This window comes from Python bivittatus, unplaced genomic scaffold (genome assembly GCF_059951505.1).
Source record: "Python bivittatus isolate LINGU-HERP-01145 unplaced genomic scaffold, Pbiv_v1 ctg000580_np1212, whole genome shotgun sequence".
Classification (NCBI taxonomy): domain Eukaryota; kingdom Metazoa; phylum Chordata; class Lepidosauria; order Squamata; family Pythonidae; genus Python; species Python bivittatus.
Window position 1 is genome coordinate 16,480,586 of NW_028277087.1, and position 26,742 is coordinate 16,507,327.

The 26,742-nt window shown below is 43.0% G+C and overlaps 1 protein-coding gene and 2 long non-coding RNA genes across 4 annotated transcripts in view; 2 read left to right on the forward strand and 1 right to left on the reverse strand.

The window, feature by feature from the left end:
• The window catches only part of LOC148214678 (uncharacterized), a 53,237-nt gene extending 50,460 nt beyond the window's left edge, over window positions 1-2,777 (forward strand). For both annotated transcript variants that reach the window (XR_015797656.1, XR_015797655.1), the window contains 2 exons: window positions 2,154-2,328; window positions 2,697-2,777. This is a non-coding gene — a long non-coding RNA (uncharacterized LOC148214678). The remainder of the gene's footprint in view (window positions 1-2,153; window positions 2,329-2,696) is intronic.
• GNG2 (G protein subunit gamma 2) overlaps window positions 1-4,150 on the reverse strand; it is a 48,372-nt gene extending 44,222 nt beyond the window's left edge. Inside the window, exon 1 of the mRNA XM_007435322.4 lies at window positions 3,949-4,150. The gene's annotated coding sequence lies outside the window, so the exon portion shown is untranslated. The remainder of the gene's footprint in view (window positions 1-3,948) is intronic.
• A 76-nt stretch (window positions 4,151-4,226) lies between these two features.
• LOC148214679 (uncharacterized) lies at window positions 4,227-23,892 on the forward strand. The gene is made up of 3 exons (XR_015797657.1): window positions 4,227-4,425; window positions 18,136-18,253; window positions 19,264-23,892. It is a non-coding gene; the product is annotated as an uncharacterized LOC148214679 (long non-coding RNA).
• Window positions 23,893-26,742: the final 2,850 nt, after the last annotated feature.

The following is a 26,742-nucleotide window of genomic DNA, read 5'->3' on the forward strand; positions in this document are numbered from 1 at the left end:
CTCTCTGGCTACCCATTCTTGCATTATGAACCGCCTTTCTGAGAGTGGGCATGACTGCGAATAGGAACCTGGACTTGGAATGAAGGAGGTGGGTTCACGTTACATGTCTGCTATGCCTTGGCCTAAGCCAATCACCATCACTTGGCCTCCACTTCCCCTACAGTAGATGGGAGTGACAGAAGAGGCATTGGGTAGGGGAACTTTAATGAAGCTGATAAAGCATTTTGCACGAAGCGCTATGCAAAACAATGCACAGAAATAGTAATCTGTTGAATCAGAAACTAAAAACAGGAACGTATCCCACCATCTGCTTCTCATTATGAATCCTGTAGGGCACACAAGGAACTGCATTTGCTCAGGCCAAACAGTTTGTCCATCTCGCTCAGTACAGTCTTTCTGGCTGGAAACAACTCATCAAAGTTTCAGGTAAAGAGGAGTCTTTTTTACCATTTTGCCCAGAGCTAAACCAAGCCTTTTGCACAAGAAGCCTGTAATCCCATGCCCGTTTGCCAATCTGCTTTCGCTTCTGGCCATGGGTTTATTATTTCACACCTGAGGGTCCTGCCATTTGCTAGTGAAGGAAGCAATCAGCAGCAAGCAACTTGGATTTTTTTCTCTAGAAATCCTCCCAGTTTAAGCACATTTAGCCACATGCCCTCCTCTTGAAAGATATGCATCTGAAGTAAATTACAAATGGCTCCCCAAAATGAGGGCCTTTGAAACCTTCTTTGAAAAGTCAACATGGAAAGCACGAAACCTAGCATAAGAAGAACTCTGTCGGTTTAGTGCAAAGGATTATGTAGTCCGTAGTAGGGTTTTTGGCCCTCCAGGGTTTCTTGGAATCCACCTCTCCCAATAATCCCGGGCAATACAGCCGAAGTTCAGAGATAATAGGGGCTGTAGTGCAAACACCGCTGTTGGGCCACCAACCTCCTCACTTTAGTAGTCCATCCTGTTTCAAAACGGTATCACCTTTATGTTTCTGGAAAGCCTACAAGCAGGGTTGAAGCCAGCAGCCTTTCCTTTTTGTATGCATTTGGGGTTAGAAGGGAAACTGACTCTGAATGTGGTGATTCCATTGGACAGCCTGTGATAGATCTGCCCATTTCTATGAATTGGCCTGTCTTTCTGCACTACTACCAAACGAGCAGCTATCTCCCTGTCCAGTGACTGTGAACTGCATAAACCAGTTATGCTTTTTCATGCTTTTTTTCAAGCATGGGCAACCCATTTCATTGGGTGAGCTTAATTTAAAGTATTATGAGATACTCTCTGTGTGGTGGCTGTGGTGGGGTGACAGGAAGGTTCAGGAAGGATAACTATGTGTCAGTTATCGTTTTAGGAATAACTACCACGTCTTTCTTGCAAACAAACAAACAAAAACAGGAAAAACAAACATCAAATGCCTTCATCCAAAAGTAAGATCTACCAGGGGCTCCATCGCAGGGGATTTTTGAATATGCCACACCCATTGAGGAAATGCCAAATTGCTTCCGAACAAAAGCCAAGTACTGTAGCTTTCTACCTTTTCTTTAAACAAATTGCACTCCGATCCAGTCAAGAAGAGCCTTAGGGCAGAATAGCGGATTAAAATTGGAGAATTCCAGAAAATCCTGTTAACGTGTAAGGAACAGGTGGGTGTGGCAGCTTCTGCTATGGCACCCAAGCCTAGAGAAATTGAGTTAAATTCTGCCGTTTGAAAACCTGCCCAATTTGATTCCAAATCACCACGAAAGCAGCTGGGAAAAGAGTCCTTTGTCTGGACTGCAATTTTATTTTTTTTTAATCAGGGGTTGCTTTGGCTGTTGGTCAGAAGAAACTAAATGCTATTTTCTTAAGATAACAGGAAGCTTGCAGACTGATAACCACTCACAAGACACATCAGGGGATTTGATGTCACTGCCCAGATTACTTAAATAAATTATTGTGTGGGGGGGGAGGGAATTATAAATGGTTCTCCTTATGGACAAGAAACAACAGGTACCTTTCTGCAACGGTTACTGATATACCCAGATGCTCAACACCATTAACTTTTATGGGCTGTTATAATGCATGATTAATGTGAGAAAAGCCAAAAGTGGAGAGTAGGAGAGGATACAGATTTTATTTCATAAAAAATATATGGATTTGAATACTGTTTTTTTCCCTTTCAGTTTATTTCTCAGAGTTGCTGCCTTGCAAATTAGATTTCATGCCACTCCACCCTCCTTGAACTCAGTGGGACATTTCTGAGCAGATATTGCACTGCATTTTGGGACTCTTGAGTTTCAACATCAAAAGAAAAAGATGCTTATAGTTACTTCTGACTCCTCTGTCAAAACAAACCAGGTTTGTTTTTAAGAAATCAGAATTAAAAAGAGTTTCACATTTGATCCAGGTTGCGTCCCCTTCTTCTAAAAATGCTTTTTTAAATAAGTTGTCCACAAGACAAAAGGAAATGTGATATTTGCATTATTCAGTGCTATTTTGAAAAATGATGAGGGGATAGGGGAAAATATGTTGAGAAGCTAATCTCCAGCTTTTAAAACAAATGAAAAAAGAAGCAGGAAAGAAGCTAATTTCCATTCAACAAAGATTAACAGGCAACCCCATTATTCTAAATTCAGCCTTTGTTCTCTGAGCCTGATGTGACTCTTCATATGTTCATTCATGACTGTTTTGTTAATAGTTTTGCCCCTAAGCCGTTGTTTCCACAGTTTCAGAATTCAGCAAAGAATGCACCCATGCCTGCTTTATGAATGGGAGAAGAATAGAGGAAGGTGGACCCATTTGCTTTCAAGAGAAACCCAGCAAAGCTGTCCATCCATTCTACACATCTGTTTTAAAAACCTACTATCTATCCACTACTCCAGAAATAAATACAAAGCCCTCCTTCCTCACCAGTTTGGTTATTTTACACTTGTACATGATGCGAGCAAGCAAAATAAGGTTCTCCCAGCTGTCAAGCCACCCAACGTCTCAGCAGCAACAAAAATCCCCATAATGTGGAGAAATATTTGCTGATGAAGGAGCCAATTCACAAATTTTCCATCTTTCTACCATCACGCTGCCCCCAGCCAGCTTCTCTAGGGGGAAGCAGAAATAACTTCAACAGACAATACCAAGCACGAGATATTCTTCTTTAAATGTGGGTGGAATTTCTCTTCTCCCCATCCTGGTGAATATATCTGAATCAGACAGACAAGCCTCTCCACCCACCCACCCACCTACCCATCCTCCTCCTCCTCCTCCTCTCCTCCTCCTCCTCCTCCTCCTTATTATTATTATTATTATTATGTAACTAACAATGTCTGATCTGAACAAAGGTGGCTGCAGAGAACAAATGCATAAAAGAAATAGAAAGGATCCCTCCTCCTCCTCCCCTCCCCCTCATCTTGAGAGCAAAGGACAGGGTTGAATTCACGCCTTGAATCAGCCAAACAACTAGACAATGCAACCCAGGGGTGACAATAAATACATTCTAATGCAGCTACAGTAGAAAGCGATTTGCAAGGGGCTGCCACTCACGCACATTCATACATGCTTGTATGTGAGCGAGAAAGACAGGGCAGGGCGCGCACGCTTGGGGTGGCTGCAAAACATTCATCCATTTGTCTGGCAGTTGCCCGCCTGGGGTGGAGGCTCGTTCGCCGAGCCTTTCTCTCTCTCAGCCAAGCGTCGATCGGTTCTCGTTTCCCAGTTCCTGGGTTGCAACATTTCGGTCTTTCCCCTCGCGGAGAGATTTGCTAGCAAGCGGTCCGATTCCAAGCCGACTCTGCCCTCCATCCCCGCTTGCTTTCCGCATCTCCGACTTTTGCCCGGACTCCCCGGGCGAAAGAACAAGAAGCGGGGATGGGCGGAACGCAGAAGCGGAGCGCTGAAGCTCCGCGTCGATCCGCGAACGCAAATAATCTACCGCGTGGGAGAGGGCTGCATCTGCACCTTCTCTCCGCTGCTTCGCGTATTTACCTGGCGGAGAGGCGCTCCCAAACCCGTCCGCGCAGGGCAGGCGAGGAAAACCTTCCCTCCGAGACTTCTGTGCCTGGATCCAGATGTGAAATGTGGAAAGAAGGCGAAGTCCTCGGGTGCGGCGCTGGGAGCAACAGCTGATGGTCAAGGAGCGGAGGAGCGAGCGAGCAACGCCTCAGCCTGCAAAATAAAGTCCCACCCAGTCTTGTGTGTGATATCAGCTCCTCGTTGTACAGGAAACGGAACATCCACCACTTCCTCCTCTAGCTGCTGGGGGGTGTTTTAGTTCTTAACTTGCAGCCCCTGTGGTTGCCCAACTAGTCTGCAAGTCTTTCTTTTTATCCGAATCCTTTGCTTCTTAGAAGAAGGTGGAGGGTTCCCCCCCCCCCCTTTTCATTTTTTGAGCAACATCAACACCTTTCTACAGTTCTTATCTTGAGCCAAGCTCTAGCGGCATCAGAACATCGCAGCTTTGAGGTTTGTTTATTTGTTTACTGGAGTTTATAGGCGCTCCAATCCTGTGGGGTATGTGGTGACAAGTGAGATTTCTCCAGGCATCCACCACCGCATACAGGAAGTCTTAGAAACCTTAGAAACCTCTGTCCCTTCCACCCCCCCCCACCTGCCCCCCAAAAAGTAGGCCATGCTCATCTCTTCCATTGCTGCTGGCCTAGGAAGGAAATGACACTACAGATTAATTGTAAACTGAAATGGCACTGTTTGCAACTAGTAACTTCGACTCTGGAATGTGTGACACCAGTCACCAATTTGTTTGTTTGATGGATAGAGCTGCCCATCTCGCATACGGGACTGTGCAGAATCACAGAACTGGAAGGGAGCTTTTAGGTAATCCAGCCCAACTTCCTGCTCAGGTTAGGAACCCAAAGTAAAACAGCCCAGACAGATGGGTGTCTGGCCTTTGCATGAAAACATCTGGTGAAGGGAATTCCTCCACCTGTCACAGCCATTGGTTTCACTGTCAAACTGCTGTTACGGTCACGAATTCCACCCCCCCAACATTCAACATACATACTTTCATGTAACTGAAATTCATTATCCCATGATCTGCACTTTGGAACAATAACTTCATCTTCTGTGTGATGCCCTTCCGTTTATTTGAAGAGTGCTGGCATTTCTCTTGCTCTGTCTTCCTCTCTCAAGTTCATTTCACTTGGTATTCTTTGGGGGTATTCCAGGTGAAGAGGAATACAGAAAAAAAGCTAAGCAAAACCAGGAGTATAGTTAGATAATTTTAGTCTCAGGTGTGTGTTTGTGTATGTCTGTTGTTGTTCAGTCGTTAAGTCGTGTCCGACTCTTCGTGACCCCATGAGCCATATCGCGCCAGGCCTTCCTGTCCTTCACTGCCTCCTGGAGTTTGCTCAATTTCATGTTCATTGCTTTGGAGATGCTATCTAACCATCTCATCCTCTGCTGTCCTCTTCTCCTTTTGCCTTCAGTCTTTCCCAGCATCAGGGTCTTTTCCAAAGAGTCTGTTGTTATACTTACTATATATAACTTTACTTTTTTTCAAAATGAATGGAATTAGGTCCCCTGTCTTTGAGGAGCTCAGCTGCTCATTCATTTATCCTGGAGGCCATGAATTTATCCCTAATGTCTTATCCTTATCTTTATCTTCTTAAAGCATGTAGTGTTCATTACTGGACAAAACACTTGAAATGGGGCATGACCAAAGCAAAAATAAAAAGCGAAACTAATATTCCTATGATTTGGAAATGGTATTTGCCTCTCTTTTTTTTTGCATCACCACATACCATTGATTTATATTCAATTTGCAGTATTTCAAGTTATGTTCACAGGTACCATGATCAAGCTAGTTAATTTAACTCTGCTAAATTTTGATTCCATAATTCAATTTGGTTATTTTCAGCCCATTTCTCTAACCTATCAAAAGCGTTCTGAATTTTATTTCTGTTTGCTGAGATATTAGCTAACCCACTCAGTTTTGTGTTACCTGCAAATTTGATTAGTATCCAACCACCTTTTCATTTAAGTCATAAAAATGTTGAATAGTACTGAGCCCAGAAAAGAGCCTTATAGTACCTCAGTCAGTATTTCACTCCAATTTGATAAGAAACTATAGATAACCATTCTTTAAGTATATCTGAGCCACTGTATATATCAACTTGTCTTGCCATCCATCTCACATTGAACTAGCTTGCTAAGTATAATGCTATGGGATCGTTGTCAGATGAATGCTGAAATCAAGATATTTTATATCTCCAGCATTCCCACAATTTACTAATCAAGTTATCTGACCAAAAATGAGATAAAGTTAGGACTTTTGTACACACAGCTCTGAAGTGCTGCTAACCTGTGCAGAAGCTTGCAGCAATAAGAAGTGCTGACTATACTTCCACTCCTACTCTGTCTGAGCAACAAGCAGAGTAGGGGTTCTGTCCATATTCAAAGCACTGGGAGGTGAGAGGTAGGATGGGGAATGCAATCTTTGGTACCAGTTACTGGCAGCAGAAGACCTACTAATCTGCTGCTGTCAGGTCACTGATTTCCATGGATTCCCATTCTCCCCCCTTCTCTTGCCACCCATGTATGGGGAGGGAAATAGAAGAAATGGGCTTTTTTGGTACCAATTCTCCCAGCACCAAAAAGATCCCTTTCCCACCTAGAGTGGTAGCTGAAAAGCTGCTTTCTATGCCTTCCAAAGCTGCCTATGGATGCTGGCAGAAGACCCCTATGGGCAGCTTCACCATGGGGCAATCAGCTGCTCTTCTGTAGGCTCAGTAATGAAACTGACCACAGCTTCCTCAAAGAACTTGAGGAAGCACTAAATGCAACTCTGCAAAGAACTTGAGGAAGCCCTGGGTAGCTTCACTGCAGCTCTTCTTTGTGCTTAACCTGCCCATGGCTTCCTCTCAGGGCTGCCATCAAAACCAAGTCACTGCTGCAAGGCAGTACTGCACACAGCTCTGTAAGGAAGCCTGGGTAAAACATCTCCAGAGGTACTGGTTGACTACTAGTCATGGGCATAAAAAGGCCCCTGCACCTTAGCTACTGCAGCATCTAAGCTGGTGATGGGAGTGGCAGACAGCTGTACTGTTGAGGAAACATGCCTGTAGGCAGCATCTCTGCCATTCAGTGGTTCTGTGAGATTTGGTGACAGGAGAACAGTAGCTTAAATTTCATCTAACCGATGGGTGACAAGAGAAATGAGAGAAAAGTGGAGAATAGCTCCTTTACTGTCAGCTCTCTGATCCCTCAGAGGTTGGAGAAACTGAGAGCAGAGGACCTGTCCACCCCCCTCCAACCTTTCATCAGTGACAGTGGGCATTCTGGATTCTGGGCACTCAAAAGACCAGCATTTCTCCCTGCTTCTGACATCCATACCTTGGCAAGAGTAGTGGGAAAATGGCCGTGTGGCATAATGGGAGATAGTATAGTGGGAGAGCCCTTACTCTCCTGTTGCCAAAAGGTGAATGGCCCTGAAAACCAGTAGCTAGGGACCAGAGGAGGGCTGTGCCCACATAACCTTAGGTGGCCAGTAGGAGTGCAGATGGTCTCACCCCTAAACTTATCTTGGAATGATTCTCTGCAGACTGACTGCTTGGCACAATTTGTGCTGGCAAAACTGGAAAAACACCACTCTTGCAGCAGAACAGGAAACTATGGGTGAAGGCTTCCTTCACAAGGGTTTGGGAATGGATTGAGTATGACACTGTACATTCCTGTCCTTGAAAAACAGTGCATGAACTGTCCTCATGCTGGGCCAAACATATATGGATGAGCCTAAGTCTGTAAAGAGTTGATCCTAACAAACTATGCTGACTTCTGGTAATTTTCACAATATTCAAGATGTTTGCAGATCAATCATTTCATGATCTCTTCTAGAATCTTCACATTAAAGGTGTCAGCCTGGCTAGTCTACAGTGCTCTGGATGTTCCTTCTTCACTTTTTAAAGATAGAGAGATTTGCTCTACCCCAATCATCAGGCTCTTCACCAGTTCTCCAGGATTTCTTAGAGGTAATACAATAAAGTTTAATCAAAGGAACTTGAATATACTAGAATGCAATTTATCTTGCCTTGGAGGCTTAAACTAATTCAAAGTAAATAGACATTTCCTAATCATGTTGCTATCAACCTCAGCCTTCAGTGCTGACTCTTCATCTTGCTCTCCACAATTTCCTGGTACAACGTATACCTTCTCACTGAAGTCTGAACCAAAAGAGGAGATTAATAACTCCTCTTTTCCTTTGTTACCTTTTAGCTTGTTGTCATCTTTAGTGAACAGCTGGCATACTGATCCTTTTCTTCTGAGCATATCTAAAGAAATCTTTTTGTTGTTTTTACAGCCTTCCCCAATCTCAGCTTATTCTGAGCTTTAACTTTTCTGACACTTCTATACCATTCAGGCTGGCCTTTATGTTCTCTTCTGTGGTGATCTGACCCTTTTCTTTTCTGCTCTTGCTTTCAGAACCAGCACCAGTTCAAACAACACATGTGCTCATATATTCTGATCCTGCAGATAGTATTAGGACTATTGGCATGGATAGTCTTTTCCTCCATATAAATCATATAAAAATGCCAGGTTTATGGGCATTGATCCACATTGTGTAGGGAATTCCATTGTCTCTCCAATCTCCAGCTCAGCTTCATGAGATGCCTTCAGTCCTAGTAGTTTGAAAAAGGGAGAAAAACGTTGATGTCCTTTCCCCACACTATGAGAAACACTGTGCATCTCCATCCTTTTCTCCCTTACATATTTTTTTCTAAATACCTCATTCCCTCTTAAACACAATTGCAATCTTTCTTCATAAGGGAGCTCGTTCTAGTTGTCTAATAATTTTGGTTGCCATGGAAAGAGGGCAGTGGTGTTGGTTATATATTTTTCCTCTCCCATGCAGCTGTTCACTGTAGAATTGGACTCTTGTTCTTCTAGTCAAGTGCTTGCCAGAAAGGAGAAGTGATCATATTCTTGGATCATGACCCTGAAAGAAAAAAAATATATTATCCATAAAGCCTGACCCCTCCCCCTCCCCCCATTCTTAGAGGCTCGTTCTCCCTTGGACTGAAACGTTTCCAGCAAAGAGCTTGTCTCTCTGAGCAAAACTCTACCCTTAATAATTAAGTATTAAATATTGTTGTTAATTATTTTGTTTCCACTGCCTAGGAGCTTAATGTCTCTGGGCAGTGTATAGGTTATTTTTGTTACTATCACCACCATCATCTTTGTTATTTCTTAGATGCTGTTAGGAATGTAGAAGAATATACAAAATGGTTTCCAAGACATAAATCTCTTTAAAAAATAATAAAACAATTGTTTTTAACAAAACTTAAGAGCAACATTTGGAAATTAGACATACCTACTGAAACTAGGAAAAGCCTGCAAGAATTTATTTGTGGAGGGAAGACATGGAGGAGATGGCTTGTAGATTGATCCTGGGGCAACACTTCTGTTGAATAAAGACAGGGATAAAGTCTTGTTAGATGGAATGGGAAGAGTGACCAAGATTCCAGGTTATTGCAAGCAGGTCTGGTCTTCACATAGAATTTTGTGGTTCTTTGATTTCCAGGGTCATCTGTTTCAGCCATGTAAGGGACTAGAGGGAGTGGTTTGGTCAACCTCCTCCAACCTGATATCCTTCACATGTGTTGGGAGGTATTACTCCTGAAACTCCAGTTCAGAATTCTCTGGTGATGATATTGGTTGAGACTCTGGAAGTAATGGTCTCAACATATCTGGAGAGTGCCATTTTGGGGGAGATTGGTCTAGATCAGTGTTTCTCAACCTTGGCAGCTTCCAGATGTGTGGACTTCAACTTCCAGAATTCTGGGAGTTGAAGCCCACGCATCTGAAACCTGCCAAGGTTGAGAAACACTGGTCTAGGTTTGGCTTGCTGGGCAGAAATTTAATTGCCTCAAGTAAACCACACATATATACCAGCTAGTACAAACTGAACCCCCCAACACCTATTGTTAAGTAGGACTAACTGAAGGAGTGATGGGTGGCAATCCATGTAGGTGGCTTGGTTGCTGGCTCTATTAAGGCTTGAAGATGTTCCATTAAGGTGCAGTGATTCCATTAGTGATACTTCTCCATCCATTGAATCTACCCCCTTTACTTTTTTGCTACTAGTCTTAATGTTGTCCAGCATCACTCAGGGATTTTTGAGGCAATATAAATCCTGTTCTCATTCCTGTTATATTGGCACAATAATAGCTGGATGACTCTAAGAACCTTTTCCCATAATATAAGCATGCCCCGACAACATTTTTCTGCCCCATTCTCATGATATTGCCTTCATCTCATCACCAACTGATGACTGAGAAAGCTTTAAGTCATCTTTAGCTGAGTTAAAAACATATTTTCCCAGCAGCAATGGCAAGGTATGTAAAATCTGTTGTGTGGCACCATTCATTATGTTGGAGGAGAAGCTAGCAGTGGGTGGGATCAAAGCCATAGGTTTGGGCTGTTTCAGGCTGCTGCAGGAATATACCCTCCGTTCTGGTCCCTGATTAGCCTTCCCTGCTGCCATTCTGTGGTTCTCTTCCTTAAGAGCTGGACACGGCAGCACTGAGCTGGTCATCTCTAAAATTTGCACAGTAGCGCTAGGCTATTCTATCGGCAGTACACTCTATGGCCCTTACCAATTTAGCACAACACTGAAACAGCCAAATAGTGGAATAATTAGACCATCTCTACCTCCCAACAGAACACAGAGGAATCTGAAAATATGTGTATGTTACCTATTTATTTATTTATTTATTTATTTGGCTTGTATGCCGCCCATCTCCCACACGGGTGACTCTGGGCGGCTCACAATAAAAACGAAGAAATACAATTCTCTCCAAGATGGCTAAAAACTATAAATAATTTAGAAACATATTAAAATACCGTAAAAAACCTCCTCTAATTTTGGCCCTATAAAAATCTGTAAGATGCTGGGGGGGGGGGCAACCCATCATCCCACCAGCCATCTCCACAGGTGCGAGCCCCCCTCTGGCCCCCAGGCCTTCTGGCAAAGCCAGGATTTAATACCTTTCCTGAAGGCCATGAGGGAGGGGGCATACCGGACCTCAGGAGGCAGGATGTTCCATAGGGCGGGCGCTACAGCAGAAAAGGCTCTCTGCCTAGACCCCACCAATCAAAATTCCCTGACCGGTGGGGTCTGCAACCTGCCCCTTCTGCTGGACCGAGTGGGACGGGCTGAAGTGACCGGGGCGAGGCGGTTCCTCAGATAACCTGGTCCCGTGCCATGAAGGGCTTTAAAGGTGATAACCAACACCTTGAATTGGACCCGGAAACAAACTGGTAACCAATGCAGCTCGCGCAACAGCGGTGTTATATGTGCCCTCCTAGGGGCATTAAGAACTGTCTGCGCCGCCGCATTCTGCACCAGCTGTAGCTTCCGGATACTCTTCAAGGGTAGCCCCATGTAAAGCGCATTACAGTAGTCCAACCCAGAGGTGACCAGGGCATGAGTGACCGTGCGGAGGTCCCCCTGATCCAGGAAGGGGCGCAACTGCCGCACGACACGAAGTCGTGCAAAGGCCCTCCTGGCCATGACTGCCACCTGCTCTTCGAACAGGAGTCATGAGTCCAGGAGAACCCCCAAATTACGCACCGGGTCTGTCTGGGGTAGTGCAACCCCGTCAAGAACCAAAGATGACAAAGTCCTAGATCTTGAGGCTCCCCATATCCACAGCCACTCCGTCTTACCAGGGTTCAGCTGAAGCCTGTTGTCCCCCATCCAGGCCCCCACAGCCTCCAGGCACCGCGAAAGGGTAGTCACAGCATCACTTAAGGCACCAGGGATGGAGATGTATAGTTGGGTATCATCAGCACACTCCATGGCGCCGGATGATCTCCCCCAGTGGCTTCATGTAAATATTAAATAGGAGCGGTGAAAGCACTGACCCCTGTGGCACCCCACACAGTAGGGGCCGGGGGCTGGACTTCTTGCTCCCTATCAACACCGATTGGGTTCGGCCTTGGAGAAAGGAGCTGAACCAGTACAGCATTGTGCCACCCAACCCCAACTCCTGCAGCCGACCCAAAAGGATACCATGGTCGATGGTATCGAAAGCCGCCGAGAGGTCAAGAAGAGCAAGGATGGATGCACTACCCCCATCCCGCTCTCGCCAGAGATCATCTAAAAGTGCGACCAATGCTGTTGCACCACCTTTTCTACCACCTTCCCTAAAAAGGGGAGATGGGAGACTGGATGAAAATTGTCCAGGAGGGTGGGGTCTAGCGACGGTTTCTTGAGGAGAGGGCGGACCAAAGCCTCTTTGAAAGGCTTCGGGAACACCCCCTCCTGCAAGGATGAATTAACCACCGCCAGGACCCACCCTAGGGTCACCTCCTTGGTGGATCTAACCAACCAGGAGGGACACGGATCTAAATCACAGGTGGTCGCGCTGACAGCCCCGAGGACCCTGTCCACTTCCTCAGGGACAACAGGATCAAACCGCTCCCAGATAACTGGGCAAGAACGCTCCTTGGTCAACTCTTCTGGACCTACTCCACGCTTGGCTTCCAACTGAGAACGGATCTGAGCAATTTTATCCATCAGGTGTTCAGCAAATTCCTCTGCACGACCCTGCAAGTAGTCCCCCGCCCCCCCTTTTCCCAGGAGGGCCCGGGTGACCCTAAACAGGGCTGCAGGGCGACACTCTGAGGATGCAATAAGAGCGGAGAAATATTGACGTTTCGCCGCCCTTACCACCACTAGGTAGGCCTTAATAGCTGCTCTAACCTGTGTTCGGTCTGATTCATCCCGGGTTTTCCGCCAGCGGCGCTCTAGCCATCTCTTAGCCCTTTTCAGCTCCCTCAACTCCTCCGTGAACCACGGGGAGCACCGGGAGTGATGGGCCAAGAGAGGACGCACAGGTGCGATCCTGTCTAAGGCCCCAGCCGCCTCCTTATTCCAGGCTGCGGCCAGAGCCTCCGCTGGGCCGTGCAGCAAGGCCTCAGGAACAACCCCCAGCTCCCTTTGGAACCCATCCAGGTCCATCAGTCGCCAGGGGCGGACCATTCAAATAGGTCCCGCCTCCCTGCGGAGGGGGGCAGCATAGGAGAATCCTGCCGCCACCAGGGAGTGATCTGACCATGACGGGGGATAATGTAAAATCCCCCACCAGATCACGCTGCCACTGCTCCGACAAGAAAACCATGTCTGGGGTGTGACCACTGTCCCGGGTCGGGCCATCGATGACCTGGGATAGGCCCATGGCTGCCATGGTAGCCATGAACTCCCGAGCCGCCTCCAAGGCCAACCCCAGGGACGGCAGATTAAAGTCCCCCAAGACCATAAGTCTGGGGAACTCCACTGCCAACCCCGAGATGGCCTCCAGCAGTTCAGGCAGGGAGGCTGCTATGCAGCAGGGAGGCTGGTACACCAGCAGCACTCCCAACTGGTCCCGTGTGCCCAACCTCAGGAACAGGGTCTCACATCCAGCAACTTGTGGAGCAGGGCCCCTGAAGGCCAATAGGGATTCCCTGATGACTACTGCCACTCCCCCTCCCCTGCCCTGGGGTCTCGGCTGGTGCCACACCCTAAACCCGGCTGGACACAATCCCGAGAGGGCTACTCCCCCCTCTGGTGCCAGCCAGGTCTCGGTGATACACGCCAGGTCAGCCTGCTCCTCCCCAATAAGGTCGTAAATAAGGGGGGCCTTATTATTGACTGACCTGGCGTTCAGCAGCAACAGATGAAAGCTCGGGCCTCTGTAGGCCTGCTGACCAGGGTCTGGGCTTGAGCTCTGAGGGCCGGAACACGCCACCGGTATAACGCATCGGGGGCGTCTTCCCCTGAAACGGCCTGCCCTCTGGCTCCCGCCATACCGCCCCTTGCCCGTCACCACCTGAAAGCCCGCCCTAAACTGCCCGAGGTCCACCTCCCCCCCCTCCAGGCCTTCCACTTAAGGGGCCCGCCATACCCCCCACCACACAAGGGAGAGGAGACAAAAAAAGGGTGGGGCCACACACCCCTGTGGCACTTCAGCTGACCTCTCTCAGCGCCAACAGGGGGTCACCACTCCCAATCCTCTAACAAACACTCACCCTCTCTCCACTGGCTTCTCTCACTGGCCAGGAAGAGAGGGACCCCATTTGCTCCTGCCCTCTGCCCGTCTCCCACCCAGGCAGAGAGCCGCACATTCACCTTCTCCAATCACAACCTCCACTCACATACGCCCACCCGCTCGAGTACCCCTGCGTCTTCTCTAGGGGAGGGGGCGCCCCTTGCCACATAGAGGCTCATCTCCCAACCCCCAAGGTCTCAAAGTCACTGTGGCCGCTGGGCTCTGGCCTCCAATCTCCTTCAGCCTCGCCGCCAGCGTCCCACCGTTAGCGCCGGTGCTCTCACCGCAGGCGCTCCCACCGCCGAGGCCAGCCGCACCGGGCCTGGGGCCCTGCTCCGCCGGCACTCCCGGCCCCACAGGGCCCGCCTTCAACTCCGGCGTCGCTCCCCTCAAGCCCGGGCGCCGTTCTTGGCTCCACTGGCTCCACTGGTGATGCCGCCGCAGCCACCAACACTATTTAAAGAAAAGAAAGGAAGGAGAGAGAAATCTAGGTGCTGTTGATGACTCCTTTTGCTTTGTGACTCCAATTTTTATTATTATTATTATTGTTGTTGTTGTTGGTTGCACAGTCAGCCAGATGTTTAGACTGGATTTGGCATTTTTATCCACCTATCGAGTCCTTCCCAAGGACCTGGGATAGGCAGATGTTGCTTGATGGTGTTAAAGGTATCGTCACAGGATATAAACTGTTCCACGTAAAGCTGCCTTTTGCAATTGACTGATGGAGAATTGTCAGTGCTGATGGTCTTCAAGTGGTGCTCCAGATGTTTTGGAATTGCACCTAAGGCACCTATTACTATTGGTACTATCTTTGCCTTCTTTTGCCATAGTAGTAGTAGTAGTAGTACTAGTAGTAGTAGTACTGGCTGGCTGGGGAATTCTGGGAGTTGAAGTCCACTCATCTTAAAGTGGCCAAGTTTGGACAACACTGCTAGAGATGATTGGTAGAATTCTGTAACCAGAGCCCCACCCTACTGCTGCACTACGATTGGTGGATGTTTTTTCTGCTGGCTGGTGACATGCAGAAGAGAGAGGGCAGCAAAGTTGGAGGACTCAACTAATTCCTTCATTCCTCATGCCCTGCACACATATAGATGGGATCTTCCCTAGGGCAGCCATTTCCTGAATGGACAAGCCTCTGCCTGTAGTGCCATTTTATGAGGAAACACCCACAAGATCACTTCAAAATTTTAAAAAACGGCCTGGTCCCAAACCTATTTGTACTCAAATTGTCAAGAAGAGGCACACATGGCTGACTTTGAAATGGAATGGTGTACAAATGATGAACATACAATTGCTAAAATGTATAAACTTTTATTGAAATTTGAAACTTGAAGACCAAGTGAAAGAATGTATGATAAAGTGGGCTAAAAACTTTGGTTATAATATACAGGTGGAACAATGGGAAAATAAGTGATTGAAAGCATCGAAATTTACACTATGTTATAATCTTAAAGAGAACTTTTATAAAATGATGTATAATTGGTACATGGCACCAGAAAAATGATCTAGAATGTATAATAGTACTTCAAATCTGTGTTGGAAATGTGAACAACAAGAAGGGTCATTTTACCATGCTTGATGGACCTACAAAAAAGCTAGAAAATTTGGGTTCAAATGCACACACTGATTCAGAGGATTTTAAACATTAATATACAACTGACACCAGAACTTTTCTTCTTGGGACTGATGGATAAACAATTGGAAAAAAGTCATGGAACTTTGTTTTTATATATGATAACTGCAGTGAGATTGTTGTATGCGCAAAGATGGAAAGATTTACAACAGAGGAATGGTTGGTGAAGATGATAGAACTTGCTGAGATGGCCAAATTGACCTGTTTGATTAGAGAAAAGACAATGATCTATGTTTATTGCTGACTGGAAACCCCTTATTGACTTTTTGCATAAAACAGAAAAAACCAACTTACAATCTATGATTTTGAAGATTAGATAGGACAGATTATAGAAAGAAGAGAGTCATGATATAACTTTAGAGAAAGAGGTAAATCCTCAATTGTACTTATAACCGCAGTAAAGAAGATCGGAAGCCACTTCTTTATATATTTTTTCTTTCTTTTCTATTTTTCTTCTACTTTTTTTTTCTTTTTGCACTTTAGCTTTTTCTTCTATTTCTTTTTCTTTTTTCCTTCTTTATTTTAGTCAGTATTAATTTTTACTCTTCTTTTTAAAACTTTCAATAAAATTATATTAAGAAGAGGTACACATGGCTGGAGGAAGAAGGGAGCAGATGGGAATCTTTGCTTCCTTAAATTTCCTTTCCTTAAGATTCTAATCCTAAAGGTTTGGGGAAGGTATGGGATAATACTGAGAACATTGGTCATAGAATAGTAAAATCAATGGGGGAAAGGCAATGGTTTCTTTATTTAATGATTTGTTTAAGTAAATAAATACAGTTATTTTGGCTTGGCTATGTCTTGGCTATAAAGATGTTGCTAGAATGTTTCCTTATGCAGGTAAAGCTAGAAGTGATGATTATTGCTTTCATCCAAATTTGAAGAATAATAAGTTAAATTCATGCTGCGTTATAGCAAAATGGGCAAGTACATGATCAATAAACACACACATTTGCTTTCAAGTAGAGCACTGTATATGTATGGCATGGTAGCATGTTCAAATCATACACTTACAACATACACACACACACAGTTGTTGTAGTAGTAATAGATGCAGCTATATGTGTTTTTCTTATTTTACGTTCATTTCCTATTTCATGCCTTTCATTTCTTTTATTTAGGATTTCTTAAAACAGCTATCTATGATTCATTGATTGGATTTCCACATCACCCCATAACATTGTCTAATCATGGTTTGTTTGTTTGTTTGTTTGTTTATCTAAACAATTTATCTGGCTACCCAACTCACCCATGGTGACTCCAGGTGGCTTACAAAAATAAAAATAAAAATCCCAATCCAAAATCCACTCCACCCCCCACCCCCTTACTGAACAAGCCATAGTGGGTTAGTTGACCCCATGTGCTAATCATTGGCTTATGATTTTGCCTACATTTACACTGGGGTCACAATTCAAAATAAGCCATGATTTGTGCTATCATGGTTTACTGATAAACCATAATTAGCTCAATTCACGTAACAAATTAACCGAAAACCAACCAATCACAGTGTGGCTTGTATGTTATATGAACACAGCCATATACAGTATTTCCATTTCCATTCTACCTGGCAGTACAAGTGGCTAACTTGTATCAGCCTTTTGTAGCCTATAAGGTACCTATAGCTAAAGAACATCACAAGGTAATGAAGGGGAATGAGGTGATGACCAGTCTTCAGCCAGCATCAGCTGTCTACCTTGCCTATGAGCATGGTAGCCTCCTCCAATCTGGGGCCCTCCAGGCAAAATAGACATCAATACTTCTGGCTGGGGACTAAAGGGACTAGAGAGAGACTAAGGTGATTGTCGATACCCAACATTTGGAGTCTCGAGCAATGTCCAGATGGAGGTTTCTTTCATAGTATATCCTTGCTTTTCTGTTGCTATTGTTACTGTTACTGTTACTTTGGAACAGAACCCAGGATTCACGCCAAGCTGCTATAAACTCATTCTGGGTAGAAATACATTTAAAATAGACATCCCAGGTTTTAATAGGCCAATTTTACTTGTGTATTTTATCTAGTTTTTGCTTAGTGTGATGCATGAACTCAGCATTAATGGTTTATGGCTTCCTTTGATGTGTGACCTGAGGCCTTACGATGTCTGGACACAACCAATTTCTTAGACTTTATTAAGGCTCCCCCAAGATCAACTTGTATTTGGATGACAGATCACCATGGAATGCCAGGGTTGTAGGCTACATCGTGAAGTAAAACAAAAACAAAAAAATCTTGGAAAAAGTACATGGGTAGAAACTTCATGGAGGTGGCCATAAAGTCACCAGGAATCCAAAACCATTCAAGGTATCGTTATTCTTTTAAAAACCCAAATCCTTGCTTACATTGCCATCTGGTGATTGAAACTGAAATTACAGAAATTCAACTGGTGATCCCCAAAAGAGATTATAATGAAGGGTCAAGCCAGAGATGTACCGTTTATAAATCTTGCCTGTTTGGCTATAAAGAGGTCTTCTGTATATGTTTCCTTAACCCAGACAATGAACCAGCCAGCTCAGAAGGTGGGGCAGAATATGCTGCAAAATCGTTGCTCGTACGCTGTTGTTGCTGTTGTAGCAGCCACCCTCCAACCCTGAGCACCTGCCTCATTCCCAGGTATGATGGGAATCCTGGTAAATTCCTCACTCAGTGTGAATTATACATCTCCTGGACACCTGAGGATGTTCGCACAAACTAGTGTAGGAGTTATAATTGGCCTCATGAGAAAGAAGTCACAAAATGGGCAGTCTCCCTTCTGTTGCACAACAGCTTGGACTTGGGCAATTAACACCCATTTTTCTTAACCCTACTGAAGGTTAACATTGGTAATTCAGTCAAACAAGGGACCACTAACTGTGAAATTTCACCACCTCTGACTGGGTAAATGCTCCATGCAGGAGCATGCCGCTGCGTTTCAGTTGTTAGCTCAGGATGTGGCTGGAATAAGAGAGATTTAATTGACCAGTTTGAAGAGGGACTATCTAATGAAATATGGAACAAACCCATTCAACAGGGCACCCCAGAGACTTGTCTGGATCAATCGAGTTCTACTTGGGTATTGATGGGGAGCTCAAGGAATTGTAGCAGAGTGTAGGTGGGGAGGAAATGCCACTATTCTCTTTCATTCTTTTCTCCCTTCTGTCCATTCCTTAGAGCAGTGTTGTCCAAACTTGGCCACTTTAAGATGAGTGGACTTCAACTCCCAGAATTCCCCAGCCAGCCATGCTGGCTGGGGAATTCTGGGAGTTGAAGTCCACTCATCTTAAAGTGGCCAAGTTTGGACAACACTGCCTTAGAGACTTTTGAAGTCATATTCATGTAGCTGAGGCTGCCTGAGTTCTATTATCTGCCCAAGAAATGATGCGCAAATGTATATAGGCCTTGGTGTATATTGTGGAGAATCTGGCCACCTAACCCTGCTAAGACTCCTCCTTTTGAAGCATCAACTAAGGGTTATACTAAGGGAAAGGGAAACATTTTGCTAACAGCTGCTCCAAATGCTGTAGTTCTGTCCTGTTGGGAAACAAGGCTGTCTCAGGCTCAGAGGCTGGGGCACCCAGAAACTAAATGGAGCCTAGACCTGCAGAGCTATAAATTGACATTTCATCATTTGTCTTACCTTACAGGTTTGGAAATGCAACTGCAGGCCCTAGTAAACTCTAGTGCTATGGACAAAATCGTCAAAATCCTGCTTCACATACAGATATACTCTCTCTCTCTCTGTTTGTCTGACACACACACACGCAGTTTGGGTTCAGACTACTGATAAACAGCTTTTATGCTCCTCAGAGTGCAATGAAGCTATCTTACTCATCATCTGCAATCATCAGGATTCCCTGAAAATTTATTTAGCTTCCCAGTTACATTTGCTCATAGTCCTGAGGCTCGGAATCCAAATATTCATTGGGACCAAGATGACATCAGCATTGATTCCCTCTATTTCAGAACTCTTCGGACACATTATGTGAAGACCTAGTTCTCTGGAAAAAGCTCTAATGCTGGGCAAGGTGGAAGGAAAGAGAAGAAGAGGATGACCAGCAGCAAGATAGATGGACTCAATTACAGTGGTGATAGGTGCACCATTGGGAGACTTGAAAGAACCAGTTAGGGGTAGATCGTCATGGAGAAAATCTATCTATGTAGTCACTAGGAGTTGAAAACAACTTGATTGCACATAATCAATCAATCAAAATCAATTTCAGAACTCACAACCACCCGGGCCTCAGCCCCCCACTGCTCACCATCCTGTAATTGATACTTTCTGCGTTTCCTGCCAAAAATTTGAACTATGCTGATGTATTTGGAAAGGTAGAAGCAACGACTGTTCCTCCCTCCCCACTGATTCTGTGACTGTATTATCCATCTCATTCTGGAGCAAAGATTCCTGCAAAATGCCACTACCCAGTGTCAAAGACAGAGTTGGCCTTCCTGAAAGACGTACAGATGAGAACTTACAAAAAGTCTTTATCTGTTCTTCTTCCTCCCCCCGCCACGTCTTCTAGCTTTTTTATACAGAGGAATGACTCCAGTATGCAGTTCATGATTAATTCTCCTGTACTCTCCTAACCACTAGGGATCACTACCCTCTTCCCCTCAGTTCTGAATTCTTGGAACAGCTGCAGAAGGTCTTAAAGTACTTCTAGTTTATAGAATTGGATCTCAGGAGAAGTTACAGTCCTGATAAAAATGAAAGCAGCACAAACATTTAATTGCTTTTGATAACTCATGAACAATTTAAATAGTCAGTAACAGCTTTTGGATTGATTGAGGCTCTTTCATTGCAATTTATGAATCATATTTTTCTTGATCCCTTTAGTCTTTTACTTGGACAATATACTTATTTACTCTGTGCACACAGAGAAAGTTCAGACATTTTATACTTTTGGGACTACAGTTTCTAAATTAAATTGGATAAATCAGCTTCTGATCACCCTAGATTGGACTATTTTGGATACAGCATTACAAGTAGTCCCCAGGTTAAGAATGCCCGGTTTAAGGACAACTCATCGTTAAGAACGATGAGCCTATTGTGGCAAAATTCAAGTTAAATACATAATGGTTCAAGTTAATTACACAATACTACTTCTACAGTATTATACAATAATACTGTTCCGGCTTACATACAAATTCGACTTAAGGACAGACCTCAGGAATGGAATTTGTTTTTAAACAAGACTACCTGTATGTTGAAAGCTGTTAAAATGGATCCAGTTAAAGTGCAATCTATTATTTTCCTGCACCATCAGGGACAAGTGGCATTTTCTGAGCTTTGCTAATTTTTATCATAATTTATTTCTTTCTAATTTGGCTGCACTAACCATAATGCTGACTCATCTTATAAAGAAGGAGTTCTCCTTAAGTGGGGTTTGGACACTCAACAAGCCTTTCTTTTCGTCAAACAGGCTTTCTCTCCATTATTCAGATCCCAACTGTCCTTTTGTTAGTCAGATGCTTCCAATTTTGGAGCAGTAATTTTAGAATATGATCTGGAATTTGAGAACTACCTCCTTTCCCATACATTTCTTTCCTAGCCACTTTTCCAACTACAGTATGAAGTTTTAAATGAACTGATTTTGGCCTTTCAGCAATGGCTCTCTCTCCTCCAAGGTGCAGAATATTTGTCAAAGTCCAGACTGACCACAAGAATTTGAAATATTTCCAGACTTCTCAGATTTACACAGCACCAAGCCAGGTGGAGACCATTCTTTTCCCATTTTGCATTTCTTATATTCCTAACTCACAGAACAGGCAGATACTTTATCATGTAATTCCTGCTTCAGGCTCCCCTACCCCACATTTTTGTGGGATAAATTGCTTAAAAATAGCTAGAATAAGTCTGGGGGAATGAAGTGATGGCAAAGGACACTATTAGGGGAGTAAAAAAAATGATGTTTATTAAATATTTAAAATAATAAAATATTTGTCTTATTCCTGAAGCTACCTATGGTTGATTCTTATGGCAAAAAAGTCTGTCTATAACTTTCTTCAGGTCCTGAAACCTATTCAATAGCCAAGGCCCTTCATCTATCTCATGTGGTTCCTTAGCTACTCACAGATGTTCTAATTTTTCAGAGAAGGGTATGTCTGGCTGAACTGAAGGATCTGTTTTTCTTATAAGCATTTTGTTTCAGAAAAAAGTTCTAAAACTGTCAGTTGCTGCTTGCTTCACATTTTCTAATGGATGCAGAAGACATGCTTGATTTCCAGACTTCCAGTGAGGACATGGTGAGCTAGACATCCCTGAAGGAGTGGGGATGGCATTATGGCCAAAATCAGTGGCCAGGGGACAGATCCTGGCTGGCAAAATCTCTCTGGAGAAAGGAGAGATCATGGGATCACCCACATGTACTCCGGATAGCTGCTACTCACGAGCAAACTGCAGGAATTGGGTTTTTTGTGGATGGCTGGTGAGTGGAGTGACTGGGAGTTGAGGGATTCCATTTACGCCCACAACTGTAATGTAGCCTATATGGACATAAAGCTTGGCCAAGCCTCATTTCTTAATCACATTTGGAATTACTTCTTTACTGTTTTTTAAATATTAGAAACCTTCGGAATGGCAAGTCTGATGGTTTTCATTGGGTGAGTTTCCTTCAATTCTTAACAAAAGAAATTTTAAGTGCAGTTTTAAGGACTTAACAATTTTTGGAAATAAATGGCAAAAGGGTGATTAGAGTGTTGTTTGTGGAAAGTTATAAACTGACTAAGGGTCTAGATGGACTTGAAATGGGATTTTGAAATTAATTGAATGAATCCTTCCTGTGGAAAGTGGCTCATGTTTTGAATTCTGGAAAAAAAAACCCCGACATGATAGGACTTTGAGGGTTGAACACTAGAGGGAGCTAAAAGGAAGTAAAGTTTACAATTAAAGGAGAACAACACATATTTGACTTGTTAACACAGAAAGGAGCAAAATACTTTAATGTTGAATGTACTGAAGGATATATGTGAGCAATGGATTCAAAAGTTAATTTTAAGAATGTCTGCAATCAAACATACATAGACTCGGTGTGAATGATATTATGGAAGAGGAACAAGTTTTATTGGATAAGACTGAAATACCTTTGAACATGGATTTAAAAATGACAGACTACAAGAACGATCTGCAAAAAGATGAAATCCTGGATATACAAATAAAACCAGCTGATATTTTAATAATTAAAAGGTACATACAAACAAACAACCAGGAGAGGAACTTGGATAATTTTCCTATATTGGCTCTACAAAGGAGATTTGTTAAAGTTTTGAAAGACTTGGTGAGAAGGGATAAAGAATAAAAGAAAAGAAATTCTATGACATTATTTGAAGGGATTAAAGATCAAGATTGTTAAAAGTAAAGGAATGTAAAGTTGGTTTATTTGATCAAGATTAAAATAGATGTTATTATTTTTGGTAATCCTTAATGGACTTTTGGTGACCAGGACTGAATGACAAGGTTTTAAGGATTTGTCTATAGACAAGAGATCCAATATGGGATGAAGAGATTGTTTGTTGTATTTTAAGAGAAAATGATAAGTTGTTAAAATTGTTTATACTTGTTGAGACGAAGGGGGAAGCTACTTCTATTTCTTTTTTCTTTTTTGTTATATTCTTCTTTTTTGTTTCTTTCCCATTCTTTTTTGTTTCTTTTTTTTCTGCACTTTCTAATTTTTCTTTCTATTCCTTTTTTTTTGTAGTTTGCGTTAGTTTTTATCTGTATAACTGTAATACTTAATAAAAAAGTTGTTTGAAAAAAAAAAGACATGCTAGATTTCCATAGAGAAAGTACAGTCAGTGAGGTCAAAAGGAAATCTTCCCAGCTAATTTTATCTTCCATGTGGCTTAAAGGAAGAGGAAAGTGAAAGGGAGAGAGGGAGGGAGGGAAGGAGGGAAGGAGGGAGAAGGGGAGAGAGAGATTGGTTAGGACCAGGTGAAAGCAGCAGGGGAGGGATTCTGTTCCCCCTATACTTGGTCTGTCCCACCTTAGTTCTTGATCCAGCTCAGAGAAATCTCCCATAGAAGTTGATAGGTAGGTAGGTAGGTAGGTAGATAGATAGATGGAGAGGTAGATAACATGAGGAGGATAAGGAAAAAAGTAAGCAAAGATCCATATGAAATTAATATAAATTTAGGGGATATATGAACTGGCATCTGTTGCTTGTTCTGTGGGAAAGAAAAATAAGTCTTCAAAAAATAATTATTTCAAGCAGTTGGATTATAATATACTAAGTCTGTATGGTTATTATAGTTCTTCTTACAATAAATCTGTAGTCCAATCTGTATACCCTTGTCTGACTGTTATGTGCAGAGAAGCATTGTGTATGTATAGCTTAGTATCTGGTACTCTGTGTTAAGCAACTGGTATCGGATGTGGAAGACCAAAATGAGCAGGCCTCCCTCCTCAGAGAGATATTTGCAAATCACTTTTTTGTAAAAATAAAACTAGCCCAATGCCTAAATCATATTACATTTCTTAAATTCAGATGGGTATTAACCTTAGCCTGCTTTAATGCCATTCCTACATTGCTTACAGAAGGGAAATTCAAGAAAATTCCATGTGGCAGATTGTCCATGAGGTGCCAGTACCATTGAATCAACAGCTTATGCTGTCCTTTGCTGTCAATTTGGTATTGGTTAATTTGGTATTGGGATATCCTCCTCTCTGCTGCCTATCCCTGCTATTAACAAAATACCCCAAGCACTTATTTTATTTAAAACACTTACTTTCAGATAAGAACCCAACTATCTCTCTAAATGTGGCGAGGTTTTGTTCAACTGTTTGCAAATTATGGCAGAGCCTAATGAATTAACATTGGAGCAAGTTCTTGTGTTTTACAGTATATATTACCACCTCTGTTATTGTACTACTTTTTCTATTACATGACATGTGTTTTTACTTTTTTTTTTTTATGATGGTCTTTATTATAGCCAGAGTTGATCTCATCTGATCTGTCTTCAGGGAACAGGAGCCTAATGTTGAGAATGGCGCCTACATTTCCTTGCCTCCAAATTAAGGCCACATGCCATCTACCATCTGAGGGCTACCCTTTTTCCCTGAGTCTCAAACCACTATTCAGACAGAAGAGAAACATGCAGCCCGGTATGAATCCAACCAGTGACTGTAACTGGCAAAGGCTGGTGCTAGACTCCCTAGATCAAGCAGCCTAAATTAAACGAAGGGTGTACATTAACCACCAGTCATTTGTTCAATTCTGGAAAGTGTGCCAGTAGAACTCTCGTGTGTGTGTGTAGCCAAACTGAGGAGGAATTGTAGCTTGGTTAAAGCTACTTTGTGGCTGTTCCATGGGGCCTTTGAGTAAGGCAATCACCCTGAGCTCCATCCAAATATAGTTCATTATTTGAAATTATCATATGGGTTGATATTTTGCATGTTAAGTTGATCAATGAAAATATAAACCAAAATTTCAGCATTTTGGATCCTCACCTCCCAATTACTGGAGCATTCCCTTCAGTTGGAAGAACATCAGCTGCAATAAGGAGAAGGGCTTGGACCTATGGTGGGTTAGGCATCCCTGTGAGCATCTCTCCGAGTGGGGATAGCACCGCAGCGAAGGTCAGCTGCCCACTAGGCAGCAAGTTCTGATGAAATTCTCTCCGGAGCAGGAGAGATTGAGAGATCACCCACTTGTGCTCTGGATAGCTGCTCCTCACATGGAGATCACAGGAATTGAGTTCCTTGTGGTCAACCGTGGGCTGAATGGCTTGGGAGCCAAAAGATTACCATTGTGCTCAAAACTGCTGTGTAGCCTTTATGGACACTTGACCTGCAAAAGCCACACTTTCTTAAACACTTTCAGATACAATTAATTTACAACTTGAAAGAGATATTTCGACTAGCAGGAAAGAATAAAGGCACTCAGTGAGTCACCTTCTTTTTGGAATTAGAAGAGGAAAAAGGATTTTGACAAACTCTAACAGATAAAGATTCCACTTAGATAGGATAAGTTGGAAGAGGTGATTTTTACTTTTAAACAGCACAGATTCAGACTGAACTCTGTGCAGAAAGCAAGACATTTTCTGGGAAAATTCAAAGAACAATTGGAGAAAATTCAGATGGAAGTGACAGTGACAGATGTGACTAAACAAATGTCACAACAAATACAACAGGACACTGAAGATACTACCACATTAGGCACTACAGGTCTTGATTTTTCTAAAATCTTGGTGTAACTATGGATTATAAATGCATAACATGGAATATAATTGGAGCAAATGCTGCTCAAAAGAAAAAAAATCATTATTTGAAACAGTTAAAAGAAGATGTGATTTGCTTACAAGAAACACTATTAGGAAAAAGGATATAAAATATTTGAGTCACAAAAATTTGGGGGAAGAATTTATTTCAGCAGGAATGAAAAAAGAAATGGAGTTGTTTTGTATATAAATTTTCATCTATATCCAAAACTTATATTGACTGATGATTATGGCAGATATGTTGGTGGAAGTTAATTTACAGGGGGCTAAGACTCTGATACTGAGTGAAGATAAAACAGCATTTTATAAATGATTGGACTTTCTGTGTGAAAATTGGTGTCTCCTATCATCAATGACTGGAAACTCCTTATGGGTTTTTGTGTAAAGAAGAAAATGATTTTGTGACTTATGGTTTTGATGATTGGAAAGAATAAGTTATAGAAAGAAGGAAATCATGATGTAATCTTAAAGAGGTTTGATTAGAATTGAATTTATAATTGCCAAGAGGAAGATCGGAAGCCACTTCTTTATATATATATATATACTGTATATATTCATATTTTCTGTTCTTTTATTTTTTTTCCTATCTTTTGTTTGTTCTTTTCTTTTACACATTTACTATATTTTTTCTTTGAATGTATTCCTTATTATATATGTAACATCTTTTAATAAATACTTAAAAAAAAAAGAATGGAGAAGGTCCCCAAAATAGTTCTGCCACTGGGCCCCTCACAAACATAGGAAGAGCTCGCTCAGGTAAGATCTTTTGCCTGAGCCAGGTCTCTTGGTTCATAACCTAGCTCTTATTTAACAGTTCAGGCACACAGACCCTTGAAAGCAAACAGCAATGAAAAATAGAATTGACCAAGTGCCTGACCAGAATAGCCCAGAAATGTACATTACACCTCTAA